We start from the raw sequence: 26,622 nt of genomic DNA on the forward strand, positions 1-26,622 counted from the left end.
GGTTGGAAATGAGACTTTAATGTTTATTTACTAGGACAGTTTCCTAAGTAGGGAAGCTTCAAAATGATGTGGGATTAAGAGAAATGTACCCAATGACAAGGTGATTTCCTATTGTGGTCTTGGATCTGAAATTTCCTAGGTTGTGACATTTGAGCAGTTCCTGGTGTACTCACTATATGAATCTGCACATTCTTATTGATATAATAGGCTGGCAGGGTCGAGGGTTCCTTGGGGTATTGAGTCTTTAAGAGCAGGAAAATTAAAGGAAACCAGACATTCCTGAATCTAGTTTGGCTGAAACAGAGAATGACCAGTGTATGTAAAAGGAGAACTGAGCTTCAGTAAACTTTTGACAGCAGGTGCTATTCCACACTAGTGTTGCCAAACCTCTATGAGCAGGCTTGCCTTGGCTGACTTGGCTGGATCAGTAGCTGTGTCCTACTGAGAGGTCAGTGTGGAACCATCCTGATCTTGGGGATTACACTTAAAACTGTGCCTTCAGGAGAGACAAATTTGCCCTTGTTCTATGCCTAGGACACAATAGCTTCTGTGTCCTCCAGACAAACTCTCTGAAAGTATTGTTAGTGCCAGGACTGATTGTTCAGAGGTGCCAGCTGAGCTAATGGGGTCTCAGATAGTTGGGTAACCACTTGTTCATGGACAGGATTCTCTGCTTCTTAATGGGTTCCTGGAAAGCATGCCATATAATGTCAAAATCTGTCCTCCTTTACCAGAATAATTTCTCCATGTTAAAAGTCATTGTAAAAGTGTTTGACAAACTATTCTTATTGATTATGTAATTTCATATAATATATATTACACTCCTTTTCTGTTGCTCTGAGGTTCAAATTCCCAATCATGTGTGACACAAAATTTTTTTTTTACTTTAAAATACATCAATTGAAGTATTGCCCCTCCCTCTACTATTTCTAGTCCTTCCCACACTCCTTTTTCTACCCCTATGCCCTTTCTCTATTTCCCTGATAGGATAGGTCCTATTTGCCCTTCTATCTGACGCTAGCTTATCATTTCTCATCATGTCTGGCTGCATCATCCTCCACAGTGGCCTGATTCTCAGAGCATTGTTCTGCTTGTGTTCTCAATTCTGTCAATTCCCTACTCGTGACACTCTTCCTGCCTCAACTTGTTCATGCTTCCAAGAGGACTGAGAAATTGGGAGAATTTCATACAGAAATTCCTTTTAGACCTGGGTGTTTCAAAGTCTCTCTCTGCATAATGCTGGACTGTGGGTCTCTGTATGCTGTCCCACTTGATGCAGAAGAAAGCATCTCTGTGGATCCAAGAAGATGGTACTCATCTATCAGTTGAGGGCAGAGAGCAACATATTTTAATATTAACAACATGGGTTGCTTTAAAATTTCCATAGGATACCATGACCCAACAACTCAAAAAACTGCCACACAATTCCCCTCCTGGAAAACTGGTTTGGTTATAATTAGATGGCTTATTGGAACACTAACCCCCATTATTAGGAGACCTCAGATAAGTGAATACATACCACATTTTTCTTTTAGCATTTTAGGTACTTCACCCAGGATGATTTTTCCTGGTTCCATCTATTTGCCTGAAAGTATCATGATGCCATTTTCTTAGCTAAATAATACTCTGAAATGGAAATATTCCACATTTTCCCCAAAGGAGATTGACATTCCTGTTCTTTATACCTTAGAATTTGCTGGGACTTTAATCATTGTATAGAATGACAAACTATTAGAATAACTATGTTCTTTTAGCCTAGAAGTTCCTCCATCTTCCTCCACTTTTTTGTGATTTGAATTGCAATGTCCCTTTGAAGCTCATCTATGTTTTGTTCCCAGGGAGGAAATGTCTGGGAAGGCCTAGGAGGTATACAGGAGGGTGTTCTGTGAGGTTGATATGCCAATCAATGTGACCAGACAGAATGGAGTCTTTGTCTCTAGATCTCTGTCACATTCTATCATTGTTCCTGTCAGTCTTGGTCTCTCTATTTCTGAATCTCTCTCTAGCTCTCTCTCTCTCTCTCTCTCTCTCTCTCTCTCTGCCTGCTGCCTGTTGTTCATTATGAAAACCTCACAGTTCTGGCTGAAGGAGTAAAACAAGATGACTGCCAGATGACCTGATATCATGGATGGTCTCTGTAAAAATTTAAGCAAGGTCCCAATTAAATGCTTTTTGAGTTGTTTCCCTGTGGGAGTATTTTTCCAGTAAGTAATTCACTGACTGAGGACTTATCTGTGCATTTAGCAAATAATAATGGAATTTGTGATAATGTGAATATCACACATGTGACTAATAAAAATGACCACTTGAAAGATATATGGGACACTTTTCCTGAACTAAGAGTCTTGGAGACAGGAGCTAACATCTCTGGATTGTGAGATTACATTTGCCCACATTGATGGGTATCTGCATGTATTCACACTTGAGGCAGAAGAAAGCATCTCTGTGTAAACAAGTTTATCACACTGATCTATCAGTTGAGGACAGCGAGCAGCATATTTTAATAACAACAACCTGAGTTGTCTGAACATTTTGGTATGATGCCCTGGCTCAACAACTCAATGAACTGCTTCCCAGTCTCCCTAGGGGAAGACTGGTTTGGTCACAACAGATGGCCTATTGGAACTTTATCATCCACTATTAGGAGAACTCCTAATAAATGAATGCACACCATAATTGTCTTTTTGCATTTTTGTTACTTCACACAGGACTTTTTTTACTGGATCTGTCCATTTAGCTAAAAATATCATAATAATACTTAGCAGAATAATACTCTCTTATGGAAATATTCCACATTTTTCCCAAAGGAGATTGGCAAACCTGTTCTTTAGTCCTTGGAATTTGCTGGGACGTAACACATTGTATTGAATGAGAAACTATCAATGTAACTATGTGCTTTTAGCCTAGAAGTTCCTCCATCTTCTTCCACTCACTGGTGATTTGAATTGCAATGTCCCCTTGAAACTTCTGTATCTACATGTGAAGTTCTCAATAAAGAAATGTCTGGGAATGGTTAGGAGTTATGGCATTGTTAGATACTATGATTCTTATTGTAGTTATATTATAGAAGGTTTTGCTGTGAGGTTGATATGTCAATGAAAGTAACCAGACAGAATTGAGTCTCCATCTCTCAATCTCTGTTACTTTATATCTTTGTTTCTCTCGATCTCCATCTCTCTATTTTTTAATATCTCTCTAGCTCTTTGTCTCTCTGCCTCTCTCTGCCTGCTTCTTGTGGTTCACTATAATTCTGGTGAAGGATTACAGCAAGATGACTATTTGCTGATTTGACATAGTGAATGGTCTCTCTAAAAATATAAGCAAGGTACAAATTAAATGCTTTTTGTTCATAGATTTGCCTTGGTCAGGGAGCATTTTCCCAGTAAATAATTCACTGACTGAGGAGAAATCTGTACATTTAACATATAATAATGGAATCTGTGATAGTGTGAAACTCACATGTCAAGGACAAATAACTTTATTAATGACCACTTGAAAGATATATGTCACACTTTTCCAGAAATAATAGTCTTGAACACAGGAACAGTTATCTCTGTGTTGGGTGCTTTCAGCTGCCCAGATTGAGGCATGTAGGGCTGCTCAGCCTTTCTCTCAAGCAGACTGTCAACTTGGCCCTTTTAATAACTGGCTCCTGAAACTCTTACTGGCTTCTTCCTGTTGCATGACATCATTCTCCCTCTAAGTCAATCAGCACCAGAGAGAATCTTGAGGTTTCCATGGAGATGAGTAAATAAACTTTTGTCAGTGTCCTGTATCTCTGATCCTGTGCGGATGTGACTTTTTCTTGTGAAACCCAACAAGTGTTTATCTCATCACTTAATCCAGAACCCACACCTTTACTCCTATTTACCTCCGTGACAATGTCAGGTAGGAAATGAAACTTTAATGTTTATTTAATGGGACAGCTTCCTTAGTAAGGTAGCTTCAAAATTATATGGGATTATAGGGAATGTACCCAATGACAAGGTGGTTCCTACTGCGGTCTTTGAACTGAAAAGTTACTCACATACTTACTATAAGGTCCGTCACATTCTTGTTGATATAACAGGCTAGCAGGGTGTAGTGTTCCCTTGGGTATTGAGTTTTTACTAGCAGGAAAAGAGAAGGAAACCAGAGAATTCCTTGGACTTGTTAGGTGAAAAAGAGAAAACTCAGTGTATATAAAAGGAGAACTAAGGGGTAATAAACTCTTTGACAGCAGGTGATGTTCCATACTGTTGTTGCCAATTCTCTATGAGTACTGTTGCCTAGGCTCACATTACAAGATTATCAGCTTTGTCCTACTCAGTAGTCAGTGAGGAATCCTCCTGATTCAGGGGTTTAAAGTTAAAACTGGGCCTTCAGGACAGAGAATGTGGTCCATGTTGTATGTCTAGGATACAAGAGCAGCTGTGTTTCCTGCTGTGATCCTCCAGACAAACCCTCTGAATGTAGAGTTAGTTTCAGGACTGCTTGAACCAAGGTGCCACATGAGCTCATGAGGTTTGAGGTAGCTGGTTACCACTAGTTTATGACTAGGATTTTTTGCTACATATTGAGTTCCAGGAAAGCATGCCTTACAATATCAAATTCTGCACTCCTTGAGAGGAATCTTTTCTCTATGTTAAAAGTCATTATAAAAGTTGTTAACCTAATATTTTTATTGATTGTGTTGCAATTTCATATAATATACTACTTTTCTATTGCTCCCAGGATCAAATTCTTTCCCACGTGTCATACTAAATTTTTTTAATACTTAAAACACATCAGTTCAAGTGTGTAATACTCATTGGAACATGATCAGTGCAAAGTCCCTTAAATAAAACTGAGTTCATCTTTGCCATACCCTAGGACTACCACAAGATGAAGCCATTAGTCCTGAATAGCACTATACTTCATTCACTTGATCAGGGATTTTCTTATGTATTTATTTATTATGATTGGTTCACATTGTATCCCCTCTCCTCCACCCTTCCTCTGCTCCTTCCATTCTAACCTACCCTCCTTCTTCTAGCCCTAGGACCTTTCTCTACTGATAAGTGAAGTCCTTCTCCCCTTCTATCTAACTCTACATTATCAGGTCTCATCAAGTCTGACTACATCATCTTCCTCTTTGGCCTGATTCTCAGGGCATTGTTCTCCTTGTGTCCACAATTCCCTCTACTTAGGACACAGTTCTTACATCCTCTCCTGTAGGCTTCCCAGAGCTCTGAGGGGAGGGACAATTTTATAGGGAAATCCCATTCAGTTCTGTGTATTTTAAGGACTCTCTCTGCACAAGGGTCTCCTTATGCAACCCGATTTGATGTAGAAAAAAGCATCTCTGTGAATCCCAGAACATGACATTGATCTCTCAGTTGAGGGCAGAGAACAACATTTTTTTTTATTAAAAACACCCTGGGTTTCTTGAAAATTTCTGTAGGATGCCCTTGCACAACAACTGAATCACTGCCACCCAATACCCCTAGTGGAAGAGAAGACTGGTTTGGTCACAACAATGGCCTATTAGAATTTTATCCTCCACTATTAGGAGATATCCTCATAGGTGAATATATACTATATTTGTCTTTCTACATTTACTTCACCCAGGATGATTTTTCCTGTTTCCATCCTTTTGTCTGAAAATATCATGATGTCATTTTCTTAGCTGAATAATACTCCATAATGGAAATATTCCACATTTTCCCCAAAGGAGTTTGTCAGTCCTATACTTTAATACTTGGAAGTTGCTGGGACTTTAATCATTACATTGAATGACAAACTATCAGGATAACTATATTCTTTTAGCCTAGAAGTTCCTTCATCTTCTTCCACTTCCTGATGATTTGAATTACAATGTCCCTTGAAACTCATCTATTTACATGAGGAGTCCCCAAAGAAGAAATATCCAGGAAAGGTTAGGTGTAATGGCCTTGTTAGATAATATAATTCCTATTCCAGTTATATTTTAGGAGGGTGTGCTGTGAGGTTGATATAACAAATAAGTGACCAGATAGAATGGAGTCTCTGTCTCTTGGTCTTTGTCAATTATATCTTTGTTTTTGTTGGTCTAGGTCTCTCTATTTCTGAATCTGTCTCTCTAGGTCTTTCTCCCCAGTCAGTAAATGTCTGGAAATGTGGGATTGAGGGGAATGTACCAAATGACAAGATATTCTCCTACTATGGTCTTGGATCTGTAATTTCCTAAGTTGTGACTTTGAACTGAGCAGTTATTGGCATATTTACTAAATGTAATTTCACATTCTTATTGATATAATAGGCTGGCAGGGTGTAGGATTCCCTGGGGTATTGAGTCTTTAAAAGCAGGGAAAAGAGAAGGTAACCTGATATTCCTGCAGGCTAGTCTAACAGTGTATACCTGAAAGAGGGAGTCAAAATGGGGGGTGACAGAGATGTGAAGAATGGAGAAAAGACAGATTCCAGTCTTAGTTTATTGAACCTACAAACAATGATGATAAAGCAAAGAGTACAAGCAAATGTTTTTTTCAGAGTATCAACACATCTATGCCACCCTGCAAGACATCCAGGAATTCACACAACGTTACACCAAGTTTGCTCTCTCATTCCCAAGGTTGCATGGAGCTTGCTATCTACTTCTCAGGCTCAAAACACCCAGCTTGAAGAAACCTACAAGGACACTCTTTGAGACATGGTACTTAGATAAGACCTGCATCTGCCATGGTCAGGACTTGGAATTCATTTCCCCCTTCTGTGTTTTACGGAGAGTCTGTCTTAGGTTTGCAAAATGTGCATTTTTCCTTACTTGTCATCAAGGTCTTAGATGTGATTTTTTACGAGCCTCACTTTTAAGTTGGAATAACCACAATTTTACTCTTACACATCAATCACTTACCTCCATATCACATGAGGTTGTTAAATATCTTCAATTTAAAACCATTCAACTGCTTTTGATTGTGTTGAAGTTGTTGAAGAAGAAACTTTAACAAGGAAGTTGTAACAAGAAAGGCAGGCACAGGCCAACAAACCCATACCCACCAGACCTGCAAGTGTCAGTCCCCACTTAAGCACAGAGCCAAAGAATGGAAAGCAGTTCCTGAGTATAGTAACTGTATCCCAGGCTGTATTGGCCAATTATAACCTAGGTTTCTTGGCAGAGTCTATGTCATGGATCTTATTTCTCATCATTAACATGTTCAATGAGAAGTTTTGCTAGACCAAATACCAGCAAGGTGTTTCTGAACCTGAGTCCAATTAAATTATTTTTCATTATACCAAGAATCAGAAACCCTAACAGGAATCATAACAAAAGTAGGTTGCTTAACAACTAATAGTGAAAGAGCATTATTATCAGCACTAACACACTTAGTAAGATTGTAATATACACATTCAATTGAATAGGTATCATTGTTCTTAAAATGTCTTACTACAATGTTTCCAATTAGCAGTAAACAAGGAGGATTAACACATGCCAAAAAGGAAGTATACTTGATTGATTTTGAAAAGCTACTTGCATTCCCTGAGAGAATGACTATATATCCCAATGCAGCCCACAATTTCCATATATAGGTTTGCCAATTTTTATTTGAAGTCCTCCAGCACGAAAAGATTTTTCTAAAACAAAGGCTTTTTGACTGCCTTTATCAGACGCCAAGTTCTTAATACCCTTAAAGATAGACCAGGCCAGTACATAAGAGTAAATGCAGGCTCACAGTCCAAGGAGGTGGGTGTTTCTCCGATGCATCTTGTCCAAGGAACAATCAATTAAGGACAAGTTCATTGATCCCCTTTCTCACAGGGTGGGTAACTCACTAGAGTTGTAAGATTGTCGTTCTTAACTCCCATAGAAAGGGACAATAATATCCCTACATTGTTCTGCTCTGCTTGGTTGCAAAGGAAGTCTTCAGATGCCACCCCAACTTTCAAGTAGTAGCCATTCTGACCTATGACCTGGACCATGGAGACTAGTAAGCTAGCAAGCTGTCCTGATCAATACTCTCCCTGGTAAAGCAAAGAGAATGACGTCATCCTATTCCTGAAAGATTAAGAGTCTGTTTTACTTCAAAAGCAGAAAAACCCAGCAACCAAGTATTGTTGACATAACAAGGATTTCTGGATTATCCCAGGAAACTGAGTAGAGGTGAGTAGAAACTGAATAGAAACTGAGTAGAGGTGGAATAGGAACATACCCCCAATAAACAGTTATCATGACCAGAGGGGTTTTCATTGACATCATTATCATTGTCAGGGGAAAACTCCTCATCCACTGTTGCTCCAGATATTCCAGTAGCCATAGAGCTACATCATTTTCATGCGAAAAAACACAGGCAGATCCTCATCCCCATATGAGTACAGGGTCGGATCCATGCCATTTATTTGTTAAAGGATCCCTCCATTTTACTTTAGCAAATTTTTTCTTTGTTTCTGCATGCCAAAATCTATCTGCTGCAGATTTACCAAGCTTATCAGAATTTTAAAATTTCAGAATGAAAAGAACAAAATTAAGATGATTCTTAGGTGTCCAGGGGATAGCTCCCCTTTCTTTGTTGTTTTGCAAATAAATCTTAATTCTTTAGTGGACATGCTTTACCATACCTTATTCGTGAAGATTGTAAGGTAATTTTGTTATAAGAGAAACTTGAAACTGTTGACAAAATCTTTTAAAAGATTCGCAGTATGTCCTGTTCCATTGTCAGTTTTTAATTGTTTAGGAACTCCACTAGAACATTAAAAGCCTATAGACAATGAGTCATAACATGCTTTGCAACTTTTCCTGTTTGAGGCCTGGCAAAAATAAATCCAGAATAGTTATCTATGCAATCACGTACATATTTTAATTGTTTAAATTCAGGAATATGCGTAATATCCATTTGCCAAATCTGATTTGGAACCAATACTTTACGATTGATTCCCAAATGAGGAAGATACTGAAAGTGAGGACAAGTAATGCAAGCCTTGACTATACTATGAGCTTTTTCCTTAGTCAATCCATGTTTAAGTCTAAAGGTTTGACTATTGAGAGCATGTATATTATGGGTATCCTAGGTTCTTTGTAACAGTGAACAATAAACTTTGGTGACTTTATCTGCCAATGCATTTCCTTTAGACAGGGGTCCTGGCAACTTAGAATGTGTACTCAAATATCCTACAAAAAAGGGAAAGCTATATTTTAATCCAATTTTGAATTTGTAAAAATAAAATTCTAGCGGGAGAATATGTCTGAATTTGACCTGCAGTCTCTAAACTAGGCAAAGACTGAGCTACATATGTACTACCTGTAAAATATTCAAAGACTGCTTATTAAAACTTTGAAACACAACCAATACTGCAAATAACTCTGCTATTTGCATAGATGTGTTAGACACTTGGAAAGATATTGGTTTTCTTTTATAAGCATTGGCAACAACACCAGATAATGAGCCATCAGTAAACACTGTTAAAGTATCAACAATTGGGCTAACTTTTGTTTTAAATGGACAAACTGTAGGTTGTACCTATAAAAATTGAATTGATTTATTATTTGTGCCTCAGCAGGTTGGACTCTGTCATAATAAACTTTACATATGTTAAAATGCCATATTTATCAGATCTCTGACAAGTCTGAGGGCCTGTATATTTGAGATACTCTTTGTCTGCCTTTATCATCTGCTCTACACTTCATCCTATAAAACAGGATGTTATAATAGCAATTTTGGCATATTTTTTAAATTTATGTTTTAGAACCAAATTTTAGGGAGATCTATATAGGCAAACTTTACGATTACCAATTTTAGATTTAAGAAAAAAAAAAAAAAACTAAACAAAGTCTTGCTAAAACTCAATCTTGTACTCAACTATAATCTTTAGCATAACTTTAAATCTGCTCTTTTCTCTGCAATGCAACTGTCAAAGCAGATGCTGGTCCTGATTGCCCATTGTCGGGAAGAGTGAATGGAATTTTATGTAAGAAGTGGGAAATAGTAAGAGCTGGAGAGGACAGAAACTCCACAAGGAGAGCAACAGAACAAGCAAATTTGAACACAGGGAACTTCCCAGAGACTCATACTCCAACCAAGGACTATTCATTGAGATAACCTAGAACCCTGACAATGCAGCCACTTCTGATGAGAACTGATAGACTAAGATCAGAAAGGAGAGGAGGACCCCCCCATCAGTGGACTTGGGGAGGGGCATGCATGCAGAAAGGGGGAAAGGGTGGAACCGAGAGGGGAGGAGGGAGGAGCTTAGGGGGGATACAAAATGAATAAAGTGTAATTAATAAAAGTTAAATAAAAATTAAAAATAAATAAAGAATGGATGCAGAAATTGTGGTATATCTATACAATGCAATATTACTCAGCAATGAAAAATAAGGAAATCATGAAATTTTCAGGTAAATGGTGGGACTTGGAAAGACTCATCCTGAGTGAGTTGTCCCAGAAGCAAAAAGACAAACACAGTATATACTCACTCATATAGACATACAGCATAGGACAAACCCATTAAAATCTGTGCATCTAAAGAAACTAAGCAAGAGAGAGGACCCTAACTAAAATGCTCAATCCCCATCCTGAAAGGCAAAGAGGATGGACATCAGAAGAAGAAGAAAACAGGAAACAACCTAGGAACCTTCTACAGAGGGCTTCTGAAAGCCAGAAGAAGAAAACAGGAAACAAACTAGGAACCTACCACAGAGGGTCTCTGAAAGCCTCTGCCCTGCAGACTATCAAAGCAGATGCTGAGCCTGATGATCAACAGTTGGGCAGAGTGAGTGGAATTTTATGTAGGAAGTGGGAAATAGTAAGAGCTGGAGAGGACAGGGTCTCCACAAGGAGCGCAACAGAACAAGAAAATTTGAACACAGGGGACTTCCCAGAGACTCATACTCCAAGCAAGGACTATTCATGGAGATAACCTAGAACCCCTGCACAGATGTAGCCCATAGCAGTTCAGTGTCCAAGTGGGTTACATAGTAATGGGAAGAGGGACTGCCTCTGACATAGTCTGATTGGCCTGCTCTTTGATCACCTGGTAAGGGGGGAGAAGCCTTACCAGGCCACAGTAGAGGACAATGCAGCCACTTTTGATGAGAACTGATAGACTAAGATCAGAAAGGAGAGGAGAACCTCCCTTATCAGTGGACTTGGTGAGTGGCATGCATGCAGAAAGGGGAGGGAGGGTGGGATTGGAAGGGGAGGAGGGAGGGGCTTATGGAGGGATACAAAATGAATAAAAGGAAATTAATAAAATGAAGTAATAAAAAAGAAAAATAAATAAATAAAATAAAAGCAAAACGTTTAATTAAATATAATTTATGAATTGGCTAGCAAATATTATTGATTCTATCATATTATATTAAAACTTAACACCAAAATTTAAAGGAGAAATGTTTTATTTATCACTGAACAAAGAAATAAAGTTAGCCTGTAGTTCTCACTGAAACTGGACTGTTCTGGCCATACAAAATCTATAGGCCAGAAAGAAACAGCATTAAATTATTAATTTAGGTACTGGCAGCCAGGCATATACTTTATATAATAGTTAACAATGATCTTAATATAACCCTGCATAACTCTGGTCTAACATGGAACTGTAGTCATATTTTTCCTTTAAAAGAGCATAAACATTTTGCATTGAAGAATCTCCAGCCTTTTTAAATGAAGAACAACATATTTTATAGATTTTTACATGAATATATTGTAATAACTGCAGTTTTTGTTTAAATGGATTGAACAGCATGGCTTGGTTTTACTTTGTAAACTTAATAAAATAAATACCAAGATTTTGTATTTCCCACAAAGGGTTGAGAAACTGTTTTAAGTTCTTTGCTAGACTGCCCAAGGATTACTATTTTAAAATGTCTCATAAATTTTAAAGTATTTTATGGAATTTAACTCTGATTGTCCAGGACCAAACTCAGAAGTGTTCATTCAAATTGTCTCATGGCTAAAAATGGCCAAGTCTATACATAAACATACAGACAAATAGAGATACATGAGGAACATAGAAATCTGATATCGTCACGTTGGGAGTAACCAGAATAGCCAAATACCAGGACTTGACCAGACCCTACTGGACATGTGTCCCACAGATTCCAGATCCCCTCATGGATCCATTCCACTCACATAGATTCCAGAAGGAGCAAAGACACTATGGGCCTTTCCACAGCTTCCAGATGGAAAACAGACTCCAACAGCTCTCTTATCACACAGAATACAGTCCCAGTGAACCTTTCTCCTGGTCCCAAAAGGAATGGAACTTTTAGAGACCTCTTCCCAGAAATTGGAGTGTCCTCCAGATTCCCTAGACCAGATTGGAAACTCTCCAAGTTTCTCAGACCTGGCAAGCCAACCAAAACCAGAAACCAAAACAGAAGCCATCAGAAAAACACAAAAGGACAGAGACAAAGACATAAAACAACCATGGTATCTGCTTTTTAAACATTTAAATATTTTTTTAAACCTGTTTTTGTAATATTAAAACAAAGCATCCTCTTTACGAGTGAAATCATAAAGCACATTTATAATTTTAAAAGTCAAAACCAGACTTTAAAATTTACCAATGCAAACAATCCAATTTTATTATTGTTGTTGTTTTGTAATTTTAATTTCTCTAATTCCCTTAATAACTGAACTTGTTCCCTTTCTAATTGTGCTTTATCTTGGAGAACATTAATATCTTCCTGCAGTGGTCTTGTGTCTCCTGCACCTGTGGTAGGGAAAGACACAGGGGCAGAGGGTGCAGGAAGACTATCTGAATTATGAGACTTGGCAGTGTATTCCTCTGTCTCCATTTCATCCTCACTATCTAGCTCCTAAATTATTTTCTGCTCTCAAATTACACAAACCTGTTTAATCTCCATTATGAACATTTGAAATAACCTTAGAAGTATTTTTTTTCTGCCTGTTTGGCAGTCTAATTTCCCCAAGTAACTCTTTAGCTTCTGAGATTCCTTTTCCCAAGCTTCCAGATTGATGGTACCTTCAATGAGGAACCAGATAAAAACTAAAGGTGGTAAGGGCATTTCTCCCAATTCATCACTTTTATTAGCATTGACTTTAAAATCCTCATTAACATCTCCCTGTTATTTTTCTGCCCCATGATTTAGCTGCCTACCTACCTTGTCTACCTTGTTGCAATGGGCTGTTATCACAAAGCACATTTTTTTTCTTAGGCATCTGGACCTTCAAAACCAGCCTTTATCATGTTGCCCCTCGTTTTGAAGATCCCTTGTTTTGATGCAAACTGACCCATCCTTCAGGCTTGTCGAAAAGTGTTGTCTATGAGCTTAATATTTACTAATAATTATCTTTATTAAAGCTTTCTGTTTTATTTTAGTCTGTTTATCACAATGCAATACCTGTATTGAACCCTTAGCAAAGAATTAAAAACATACCCAACCCTCTTTAAGGAAAATTGGACATTGTTCTCATGGATTCCTTCTAGCTGACATTTTGGACATATAGAAATCTTGTAGGGGGCCCAAATAAAATTGGGAAATATTGTTAATTAAGCAGGCAATAACATTTGTGGTCCAGTCTTTGAATGTTGAGAAATTTTAGGCTTGATAAAAGTTCTCTTTGGAACAGTCTAAAATGCTGGATCAATTATGATGAATAGCCTTCCTCAATGTTCTTTTGGGAACAGGCTTTGATGAGAACCAGCAATTGAAGCAGTTGAGCAAGAAAAGGCTGAATTCTGGAACATGCAAGATGCTGGAACCTATGTGTCAGTGTATCAGCATGCTGAAGAATGATTCTCTCAAGTTGGATCCAGCATCTCTGGTGTCTAGGTTTTTTGTTCTGTAAACATATAATTTCTCACAAGCATTATGGAGTTCTAAAATTATGAATGTAAGAAATGTGCAGGATGAAACTAAACTGTAAGCCAATTTAATGTACATCAATTAAGATGTTAGCATAATACACATTAAAGATATTATAGCCAAGGATTTATTGGCCAACTATTGTTGAAGTTTTGGCTGGAGACACATTTTTATTACTCAGTCAGTTTTAGAGTTGTTCCCATGTAAAGGAATTAGCAATATAAGTGACCATTTTTATTGAACATACAATCATTATCATGTTGAAATAGAAACAAAATTGGATAGATCAAAATATCTTTTTGATCGCTTGCATGCCTGTTGTATTATGCCAAGCTGCTACCTATTTAAATAGAGAAGCCTCACACTAGGGAGACAAGCTGGTTACCTTGAGCAATAGAAAATGTATGTTTTAAGTAAACTTTATATAAACTCTTATTGAATTTAGAATATAAGAATACTATAGGTATCTCATACCTGTTTTAAGATTTAGTTATATATATATATAGTAGCTATTTATCCTATTCACTTGTAATTTACTGGGGGTTTTTAACTTTGGGTTTTTTCACTGGGAGTTTAATCCCCCCACCAATTTATGATAAAGTATGATTTAAGGGATGTGGATACTTAGATTACTTGGGCACCATTGGTTGTAAGGGACTATTAATATTTACTATTGATTTATCTTCTAATAAAGCTGCTGTTAGTCCTAAACAGCTCTATAACCAAATCACCACACAGAGACTGGGTTTATTTAGTTAACCTAGAACACAATGTTGGGCAATAGTTACTCCCTCCTAAACCTCCAAACCCTCATAGTTTCCTAATATTTAGATTTTACTGATTATACTTGCTTTTTGTGAAATTTTATGTCCAGTCCATTTCCACGTAGTTCCAAGATCTGTCCTCCAGCTCTCTCTCTCCAAACTCTCCCTTTTCTCCCACTCATTTCCTGCCCCAGCTCTTCCCCTCTTTCCTGTCCTCTGGCTCCTCCCTTTGTACAACATAGTGACTAGGTGTTTTATTTTGGTCTGTTTATCACAATGCAAAATCCGGATTGAACCCAGAGACTGAGGGAGAGAAATCAGCATTTGAATGAAAAAGGGCAAGGTGTATACATTTCAAAAGAACATTACACCAACTGAAAAGGGTCCACTTGAAATAGGGAGTGTAAATAGGGGACAGAAACATGAAGAATGGAGACAAGACAGATTCCTGACCAAGTCTCAGTTTACTGAATGACAAATAACACATATAAAGCAAAGGGTACAAGCAATTTTTTTTTTTTCACAATAGCAATACATCTGTACCACCTGGCAAGGAATCAAGAAATTCCCTCAAGGTTACACAAAGTTTGTAGTCTGGTTCTGATTTAGCTTGCTATCTATTTCTCAGACACAGAACTGTCCGCTTGAAAAGACCACCAAGAACAGTCTCTGAAACATAGAACTTAGACCAGCGCCTGCCAAGACCAGGAGGCAAGATTCCAATTACCACACTCCTTCAGAAACCAGACAATTCCTGGGACTGATTTGGTTAAAAAAGAGAAAATCTGTGAGTGTAAAAGTAAAAATGAGGGGAGATAAACTATTTGACAGCTGGTTCTGTTCCACATGAGTGTTGCAAACCTCTATGAGCAGGGTAGCCTTTGCTGACCTGGCTGATTTGACAGCTATGTCCTACTCAGTGGTCAGTGAGGAACCCTCCTGGTCCTGGGGTTTACATTTAAAATTGGGCCTTCAGAACAGTGAAATGGTTCAGTGTTATACACCTAGCACACAAGAGCAGATGTGTTTCAAACTGTGGTCTTCCAGACAAACCCTCTAAATGTAGTGTTAGGACCAGGACAGTGGTGCCGCCTGAGCTCATGGGGTCTGAAGTAGGTGGGTAACCACTACTTCATGACTAGGATTCTCTGCAACATAATGAGTTTCTACAAAGCATGCCTTACAAAGTCCAACTCTGCCCTCCATTAGCGGAATCATTTCTCCATGTTAAAAGTCAGTGTAAAAGATTTCAACATATTGTTTTTATTGATTATGTAGGAATTTCATGTAACATACATTACACTCCTTTTCCATTGTTCCCAGGTTCAAATTCCTACCCATGTGTCACACTAATTTTTTTCTTTTCCTTAAAATACATCAATTGAAGTCTACATTTTTATATACTCATTGGAACATGATCAGAGTTTCAGTGCCAAGTCCCTTAAAGAAAAATGAGTTCAACCTTGCTGAACACTGGCACACCCCCAAGGAGAAGCCATCAGTTCAGAAGAGCTCTATACTTCATCACCTTGATCACAGCTTTTTTATGTGATTATTTGTTTACAATGTATCTCCTCTCCTGCCACCTCCCTCTTCTCCTTCCATTCCCACCCACCCACCTTCTACCCCTATACCCTTTCTCTAGTTCCCAGATAGGGGAGGACCTCCTCACCCCTCTATCTCAACCTAGCTTATCAGGTATCACCAATGCTGACTGCATCAGCTTCCTCTGTGGCCAGCTTCTCAGGACATTTTTTCTCCTTGTGTCATCATTTCCCTCTACTTAGGACCCTCTCTGTGCCTCCTCTCCTGCAGGCTTAGCAGAGAACTGAGGGAATATAGAATTTCAGAGGAAAATCCCATTTAGCGATGGGTGTTTTAAGGTCTCTCTCTGCATAATATCAAAATATAGGTCTCTGTATAGAATCCCATTGGATGAAGTAGAAAGCATCTCTGTGGATACAAAGACATGACACTGATCTATCAGTTGAGGGCAGAGAGCAACGTAATTTAATAACAACAGCCTTGGTTGCTTGAAAAATTCTGTAGGATACCCTAGCCCAACAACTCAATTAACTGACACCTAGCGAAAGACTTATTTGTTCACAATAGATGGCTCTTGAACTTTTTCACACACAGTTAGGCACCTCATAATAAGTGAATACATACTATATTTGTGTTTCTGCATTTTAGTAACTTCATCCAGGATGATTTTTCCTAGTTCCAACCATTTGCCTGAAAATATCATGATCTCATTTTCTTAGCTGAATAATACTCCATTATGGAAATAGTACACATTTTCCCCAAAGAAATTTGACAGTCCTGTTCTTTAGTCCTTGGAAGTTGTTGTGACTTTAATCATTGTATTTAATAACAAATTATCAGGATAACTATGTTTTTTTAGCCCAGAAGTCCCTCCATCTTCTTCCTCTTCCTGGTAATTTGAATTTCAAATCCCCTTGAAACTCATCTTTTAACATGTTCAGGCCCAGTGAGGAAATGTCTGGGAAGGGTGAGGTGTATGGCCTTATTAGATAATATAATTCCTTTTCTTTCCCTAATTTCTATTTCAGCCATTTTTGTCTTTTCTATACAAGAGGGCTACTGATTTTTTTAAATAAATTTTGGATCCAGTCATTTTCCAAGGGTGTTTATCAGCTGTAGGAGTTCCCAAAAAGAATTTTTGGGGTCAGTCAGCTATCACATCATCTGGAAAAGTGATACTATGACTTTTTAATTCCAAATTTGTATTCCCTTGATCTCCTTCAATTGTCTTTTTGCTCTAGCAAGGACTTCCAAAACTATGTTGAATAGATATGGAGAGAGTGGGCAGCCTTGCCTTGTCCCTGATTTCAGTAGAATTGCTTTCAGTTTCTCTCAGTTTAGTTTTATATTGGCTATATGTTTGCTGTATATTGCCTTTAGTATATTTAGATATGTACTTTGTATCACTGATCTCTCTAATACTTTAAATATGAAGAGATACTGGATTTTGTCAAATGCTTTTTCAGCATCTAAGTAGATTATCATGAGTTTTATTTTCTTTCTTTCTTTTTTCAATATGGTAGATCACGTTGATGGGTTTCTGTATACTTAACCACCTCTGCATACCTGGGATAAAGCCTACTTGGTCATAGTGGATGATATCTTTGATATGTTCTTATATTTGTTCAAATATATAAATACCCTGGTATATCCCTAACCAAGCAAGTCAAAACTTATAAATGAAAAATAATCAAGACTCTGAAGAAAGAATTAGATGATATCTGAAGATTAAAAATCTCCCATGGTCATGGGTTGGCAGGATTATTATTGAAATAATGGCCACTTAACCAAAAGCAATCTACAGATACAGTGTAATTCCCATATAATTACCAACAGTATTCTTTAAATACCTTGAAAGAAAAATGCTCAACTTCCTATCAAAAAACAAGAATGCCAGAATTGCTAACACAATGTTCTACAACTAAAGGTCTTCTGGCAGTAGATCAATCCCAGATCTTAAGCTGTTCTATCAAGAAACAGTAATAAAAACTGCATAGTACTGGCATAGAAACAGAAGGGTGGATCCATGGAACAGAACAGAAGAACCAGAAATGAACACACACACTTATGGACATCTGATCTTTGACAAAGATGCCAAAAACATACAATGCAAAAAAGATAGTATCTTCAACAAATGGTGGTTGTCTAACTGGATATTTACATGTAGAAAAATGCAAATAGATCCATAAATATAAGCCTGAACAAAACTAAAGTCCAAGTAGATCAAAGACCTCAACATAAAACCAGCTCCATTAAATCAGTTAGAAGAAAAAGTGGGGAAGAGCCTTGAACTCATTAGCAGAGGGAACAACTTCCTGAACAGAACACCAACAGCACAGGATCTAAGAGCAATAATTGATAATAGGGAGGTCATGAAAATGAAAATTTTCTGTAAAGCAAAGGACACTGTCATCAAAAGAAAACAAATGTCTATAGATTGGGAAAGAACATTCATCAAGCCTCTATGTGACAGAGGGCTAATATCCAGTACGTATAAAGAACAAGGAGGTTAAAAAGCAACAAATCAAGTTATCCAATTAAAAAACCAGGAACTGAGCTAAAGAGAGAATACTCCATAGAGGAATATCAAATGTGGCAGAAAAATATTTATAGAAATGTTCCAGCTCATTAGCCATCAGTGAAATGCAAATCAAAACAACCCTGAGATTTCACCTTACACCCATCAGAATGGCAAAGATCAAAAACTCAAATGACAACATTTGCTGCAGAGATTGTTGACAAAGGGGAGACTTCCTCCCTTGCTAGTGGGAATGTAAACTTGTACATCCTCTCTGGAAATCAATCTGACACTTTATCAGACAATTAGGAATAGCACTGCCTCAAGATTCAGCTATACCACTCTTAGACATATATCCAAAAGTGGCTCATGTACACAATAAAGACATTTGCTCAACCATGTTAGTAGCAAATTTATTTGTAATAGCCAGAAACTGGAAACAACCCAGATGGCCCCCGATTGAAGAATGGATAAAGAAATTGTGGTACATCTACATGGTGGAATATTACTCAGCAATATAAAACAAGGAAATCATCAGATTTGCAGGTAAATGGTGGGAACTGGAAAGGATCATCCTGAGTGAGCTATCACAGAAGCAGAAAGACACACATGGTATATACTCTCTCATATAGACATATAATATAGGAAAAACCTGCTAAACTCTGTACACTTAAAAAACTAATCAAGAGGGAGGACTCTGGCTAAAATGCTCAATCCCCACCCTGAATTGCAAAGAGGCTGGACATTAAAAGAAGGAGAAAACAGAGAACAAGTTAGGTGCCTGCCATAGAGGGTATCTGAAAGGCTCTGCCCTACAGAATTTCAAAGCAGATGTTGAGACTTATGACCAACTATTTGGCAGAGTTCATGGAATCTAATGAAAGAAGTAGTAAGTTCTGGAGAGGATAGGCGCTCCACAAGGAAAGCAACAGAACCAAAATATCTGAGCACAGGGGTCTTTCCTGAAACTCATACACCAATCAAGAACGATGCATGGAATATATAATCTAGAACCTCTGCAAAGATGTAGTCCATTACAGTTCAGTATCCAAGTGGTACCATAGTAATGGGAACAGGGACTATCTCTGACATGAACAGATTGGCCTCATCTTTGATCACCTCATCCTGATGGGGGAGTAGCCATACCAGGTCACAAGAGAAAGAGAATGTAGCCACTTCAGATGAGATATGATAGACTAGAATCAGAAGGAATGAGAGGAAGTCCTCCCCTATATATGAAGGGGCATGTGTGAAGAAGGGGGAGGGAAGGTTGGATTGGGAGGGTAGGAGTGTTATGGTGGCATACAAAGTGAATAAAGTGTAATTAATAAAAATTAAAATAAAAATATTAAAAATATAATTCCTTTTAGATTTATATGATGGGAGGGTAGGCTTTGAGATTGTTATGCCAAAGAAAGTGACCAAAGAGAATGGAGTGAGTCTCTGTCTCTAGGTCTCTTTCACTTTATATGTTTGTTTCTTTTTGTCTTTGCATATTTCTGAATCTGTCTCTCTAGATTTTTCTCTGTTTCTCTCAGTCTCCCTCTCTCTGCCTACAAACATATGGTTAAGTATGAAAAACTTTAAGTTTTAGTGAAGGACTACAACAAGATGACTGCTTGCTGATGTGACACAATCAATGGTCTTTTTAAAAACATAAGCAATGTCCCAATTAAATGCTTTTTGTTCAAAGATTTGCCTTGATCAGGGAGGGTATTCACAGTAAGTAATTCACTGAATGTGGACATATCTGTGTATTTAACAAATAATAATGGAATCTGTGATAATGTGAAATTCACAAGTCAAGGACATGTGACTTTATTAATGACCATCTGAAGGAATTATGTGGAACTAGCTTTGGCAGCACATACACTGAAATTGTAACAATACAGGGAAGATTAGCATGGCTCATGAACAAGGATGACATGCAAATTCCTGTAGTGTTTCACTTGTTTTGTTGAAATTAAAGACAACACAAGCAAAGGAAATTGTGGAGAGAAAGAACATAGGGAAGAAAACAGGAACTACAGAGTTAAGCATAATCAATAGACTAAAAGAGATGGAAGAAAGAATCTCAGGTGTGAAAGATACAATGGAAAAATCAAGGTATCTGTCAAATAAAATATTAAAACTAAAAATATCTGACACAGAGCAGCCAAGAAATTCAAGACTTCATAAAAAGAAAAAAGAAAACAAAACTTAAGGATAATAGGAATAGAGGAAAAAGAAGATTGCCTCTTCCAAGGCCCAGAAAATATTTTCAAAAAAATCATGGGAAAAAAAATCCCCCAAATTAAAGGAGAGGCAAATAAAAATACAAGAGGTATATGGAACACCCAATAAATTAGTCCAGAAAAGAAATTCTTCTGGCCAAAAAATTATCAAAATATTAAGTATACTGAACAAAGAAAAAAATACTAAAAGCTGCAAAGGGAAAAGGCCAAGAAACATATAATGGCAAACCCATCAAATTCACACCTGACTTGTCAATAGAGACCATGAAAGCCAGAAGGGCCTGGATGAATATCATGCAGGCCCTCAGAGAATACAGATGTCAGCCCAGGCTACTATACCCAGCAAAACTCTCAGTCCTCACAGACAGAAAAAAGAAGATATTCAATGACAAAAACAAATTTCAACAATACCTACACACAAATTCAGCATTACAGAAGACACTAGAAGGAAAAAATACAACCCAAGAAAACTAGCTTCATTCAAGAAAACACAGGAAATAAGTAACCTCACTATAGTAAAACCAAAAGCAACCAAGCACACAAACTATCACAGCCAGCATCAAAACAAAGGCTCTAACAGCCACTTGTCATTAATCTCTTTCAACATCACTGGACTCAATTCTCAATAAAAAGACACAGACTAACAGAATGTATGCATAAACAACACTTGGCAATCTTTTGCATACAAGAAACATACCTAAGTCACAAATATAAACATTACCTGAGGGTAAAGGGCTGGAAGATGGCTTTCCAAGCAAATGGACCCAAGAAGCAAGCAGGAATAGCCATTCTGATATCTGATAAAATAGACTTTAAACCAAATTTAATTAAAAGTGACGGACACTTCATCATGGGAAAAAAAATCCCCCAAATTAAAGGAGAGGCAAATAAAAATACAAGAGGTATATGGAACACCCAATAAATTAGTCCAGAAAAGAAATTCTTCTGGCCAAAAAATTATCAAAATATTAAGTATACTGAACAAAGAAAAAAATACTAAAAGCTGCAAAGGGAGCAGCTTTTACTCATCAAGGGAAAATTCCACCAGGAAGACACCACAATCCTGAACATCTATGTTCCAAATACAAGGGCACCCACATATGTAAAAGAAGCATTGATAACATTGAAACCACACATAGATCCCCAAACATTAATACAGGGAGACTTCAACAAAGGACAGGTTAACAAAACAGAAATTAAACAAAGAAACAATGTCTCTAATGGAGGTCATGAATCAAATGAACCTAACAGATATTTAGAGAACCTTACACCCAACACAAAATAATTTACCTTCTTCTCAGCACATCATGAAACCTTCTCCAAAATAGACCATATACTTGGTCACAAAGTGAGCCTCAACAGATATAAGAAGATTGAAATACTTCCTTGTGTCTTATCTGATCACCATGAAATAAAGTTAGGACTCAACATGAACAGAAATAGAAAAAAGCCTCCACACATATGGAAAATTACTACTAAATGAAAGCTGGGTCAGGAAAAAAATAAAGAAATAAATTAAAGTCTTCCTAAAATGAAGATGAAAATGAAAATGATGTCACAATTTACCCAAATTTGTAGGACAGAATGAAAACAGTGCTGAGAGAAAAGTTCATAGCACTAAATGCCTTCAAGAAGAAATTCGAGACAGCTCATTCAAGCAACTTAATGGCTCACCTAAAAACCCTAGAAAAAGTAGAAGCAGACACACCAAAGAGGAGTAGACAGCTTGAAATAATCAAACTCAGGGCTTAAATCAATTACTTAGAAACAAATAAAACAATTCAAAGAAACACTGAAACCAAGAACTGGTTCTTTGAGAAAAACAACAAGCTCGACAAACCCTTTGCAACGCTAACTAAAGGCAAAGAGACACCATCCAAATCAACAAAATCACATGAAAAGGGGGACATAACTACAGACACTGAAGAAATCCAAACAATCATTAGGACTTACTTCAAAAGTCTATATGCAACAAAATTTGAAAATCGAAACAAAATGGACAATTTTCTTGATCTATTCTTCTTACCAAAGCTGAATCAAGACCAGGTAAATAATTAAATAGTTGTACATCCTCTAAGGAAAAAGAAGTGGTCATCGAAAGTCTCTCATCAAAAAAAACAAAAAACAAAAAACAAAAAACAAAAAACTTAGGACCAGATGGTTTCAGCACAGAATTCTACCAGACCTTCAAGGAAGAGCTAACTCTAGTTCTCTTCAAACTATTCCACAAAATAGAAACAGAAGGAACATTACCAAACTCATTCCATGAAGCCATAGTCACCTTGGTTCTTTAACCTCACAAAGACCCAACAAAGAAAGAGAATTTCAGGCCAATCTCCCTTATAAACATTGATGCAAAAATATTGAACAAAATACTTAGAAACTGAATACAAGACTACATCAAAGATATCGTCCACTAGGACCAAGTAGGCTTCAGCCCAGGTATGCAAGTGTGGTTCAATATATGGAAATCCATCAATGTGATCCACCCTATATTAACTGAAAGAAAAAGATCACATGATAATCTCCTTAGATATTGAAAAAGTGTTTGACAACATCTAATACCATTCACGTTTAAAGTATTAGAGAGATCAGGGACAGAAGGCACATATCTAAACATAGGAAAGGTATATACAGCAAACTTACAGCCAACATCAAACTGAATGGAGAAAAACTTAAAGCAATTCTACTAAAATCAGGGACAAGAAAAGGCTGCCCACTATCTCTATATCTCTTCAACATAGTTCTGGAACTCCTTGCTAGAGCAATAACACAGTTGAAGGAGATCAAGTGGATACATATTGGACAGGAAGAAGTCAAAGTATCACTATTTGTAGATGATATGATAGTATACCTGAAAGACCCCCAAAATTCTACTAGTGAATTTCTGAACCTGATAAACACCTTCAACAAAGTGGCTGGATACAAAATTAACTCAAAAAAATCAGTAGCCCTTCAGTATACAAAAGACAAAAGGGCTGAGAAAGAAAAACAAAAAACAAACAAACAAACAAACAAAAAAACACCCTTCAAAATAGCCACAAATGACATAAAACACCCTGGTGTTACCATAACCAAGGAAGTCAAAGACATGTATGAAAAAAATTTCCAGTCTCTAAAGAAAGAATTAAAAAAGATATCAGAAGATGGAAAGATCTCCCATGCTCATGGTTTGGCAGAATTAACATAGTACAAATGTCCATCTTACCAAAAGCAATCTACAGATTCAATTCAATTCTCATCAAATTACCAATACAATTCTTTACAGACCTGGAAAGAACAATTCTCAACTTTATATGGAATAACAAGAAGCCCAGAATTGCTAAAACAATGCTTTACAAAAACAAACAAACAAACAAACAAACAAACAAACAAAAGTCTTCTGGAGGTATCTCCATCCCTGATCTGATTGAAGCTGTACTATAGAGCAACAGTAATAAAAAAAAGCATGGTATTGGCACAGAAACAGAAAGATGGATCAATGGAACCAAACAAAAGAACCAGAAATAAACTCACATACTTATGGACAACTGATGTTTGACAAAGATGCCAAAACCTTACAGTGATAAAAAGACAGCATCTTCAACAAATGGTGCTGGTCTAACTGGATGTCTAAATGTAGAAAAATGCGAATAGATCCATACTTATCATCCTGCACAAAACTAAAGTCCAAGTGGATCTAAGACCTCAACATAAAACCAGACACCTTAAATCAGTTAGAAGAAAAATTGGGGAAAACCCTAGAACTAATTGGTAGAGGAGACAACTTCCTGAACAAAACACCAAGAGAACAGGCTACATCTAAGAGCAGCAATCAGTAAATGGGACCTCATGAAACTGAAAAGCTTCTGTAAAGCAAAGGACACTTTGTAATCAAAACAAAACGAATGCCTACAGATTGGGAGAGAATCTTCACCAACCCTGGATCTGACAAAGGGCTTATATCCAGTATATATAAAGAACTAAAGAAGCTGAAAAGCAACAAACCAAGTAATCCAATTAAAAAATGGGGAACAGAGCTTAAAAGGGAATTCAAGATAGAGGAATATCGAATGTCAAATAACTCTTAAAGAAATGCTCATCCTCATTAGCCATCAGGGAAATGCAAATCAAAATGACCCTGAGATGTCACCTTATACATATCAGAATGGCCAAGGTCAAAATCTCAAGTGACAGCACATACTGGAGAGGTTGTAGAGAAAGGGGAACTCTTCTCCACTGCTGGTGGGAATGTAAAATTGTACAACCACTCTGGAAATCAATCTGGCACTTTCTCAGATAACTAGGAATAATGCTTCCTCAAGATCCAGCCATACCACCCCAGCATATATACAAAAGAGGCTCAAGTATACAATAAATACATTTCCTCAACCATGTTTGTAGCAGCTTTATTTGTAATAGCAAGAAGTTAGAAACAACCCAGAAGCCCCTCAAATGAAGAATGGATACAGAAATTGTTGTACATCTACACAATGGACTCAGCAATGAAAAGCAAGGAAATCATGAAATTTTCAGGTAAATGGTAGGACCTCGAAAGGATCATCCTGAGTGAGCTCTCCCTGCAGCAGAAAGACACATACGGTATATGCTCACATATGATATAGGATAAACCTACTAAAATCTGTACATCCATAGAAATTAATCAAGAGGAAGGACTCTGACTAAAATGCTCAATTCCCCATCCTGAAAAGCAAAGAGGATGGATATCAGAAGAAGAAGAATTTGTCATTTTCTTATCTGAATAATACTCCATTATGGAAATATTCCACATTTTCCCTGAAGAAGATTGTCAGTCCTATTCTTTAGTCATTGGAAGTTGCTGGGAGTTAGTTATTGTATTGAATGACAAACTTTCAGGATAACAATGTTCTTTTATCCTAATATTCCCTCCATCTTCTACTTTCTGGTGATTTGAATTGCAAAGTCCCCTTGAAGCCCATCTATTTACATGTGGAATGCCCAGTGAGGAAATGTCTGGTTAGAGATTGGAGATATTGCCTTGTTAGAAAATATAATTTTTCCCCTAATTTCTTTCTCCGCCCTTTTATCTGTTGCATACAGGAGGGATACTTAACTTTTTGTGTTAATTTTTTATCCAGCCACTTCAGTGAAGGTGTTTGTCAGCTGTAGGAGTTCCCCGGTAGAATTTTTTGGTAACTCAGGTATCATATCATCTGCAAATAGAGATATTTGACTTCTTCCTTTCCTATTTGCATTCCCTTGATATCCTTCAATTGTCTTACTGCTCTAGGAAGGACTTCCAGAACTACATTGAAGAGATAAAAAGAGAGTGAGCAGCCTTGCCTTGTCCCTGATTTCAGTGAAATTGCTTTAATATTCTCTCTGTTTAGTTTGATCTTGGCTATAGACTTCATGTATATTGTCTTTAGTGTATTTAAATATGTACCTTGTATCCCTGATCTCTCCAATACTTTAAATATGAATGAATGTTGGATTTTGTAAATTATTTTTCAGAATCTAAGGAAATCATCAAGTGTTTTTTTTTTCTTTCATTTTTTTTAATACGATGCATCACATTGATGTATTTCTGTACATTGTTCCACCCCTACATACCTGGGATGGAGCCTACTTGGTCATAGTGGATGATATCTTTGATGTTTTCTTGTACTCGGTCAAAGACATAAAGTACCTTGGTATGACCCTAACCAAGCAAGACAAAGACTTGTATGACAAAAAAATTCACCTCACTGAAGAAAGAAGATATCAGAAGATTGAAAGATCTCCTATTCTCATGGCTTGGCAGGATTAAAATTGTAAAAATGGTCATCTTAACAAAAG

General features: G+C 37.2%; 1 non-coding gene across 1 annotated transcript; it reads left to right on the plus strand.

The window, feature by feature from the left end:
• Positions 1 to 20,441: 20,441 nt before the first annotated feature.
• On the plus strand, positions 20,442 to 20,544 carry LOC132651772 (U6 spliceosomal RNA). Its single transcript, XR_009589337.1, has one exon. It is a non-coding gene; the product is annotated as a U6 spliceosomal RNA (small nuclear RNA).
• The last annotated feature ends 6,078 nt before the right edge of the window (positions 20,545 to 26,622 follow it).

This window comes from Meriones unguiculatus (assembly GCF_030254825.1).
Source record: "Meriones unguiculatus strain TT.TT164.6M chromosome Y unlocalized genomic scaffold, Bangor_MerUng_6.1 ChrY_unordered_Scaffold_25, whole genome shotgun sequence".
Lineage (NCBI taxonomy): Eukaryota > Metazoa > Chordata > Mammalia > Rodentia > Muridae > Meriones > Meriones unguiculatus.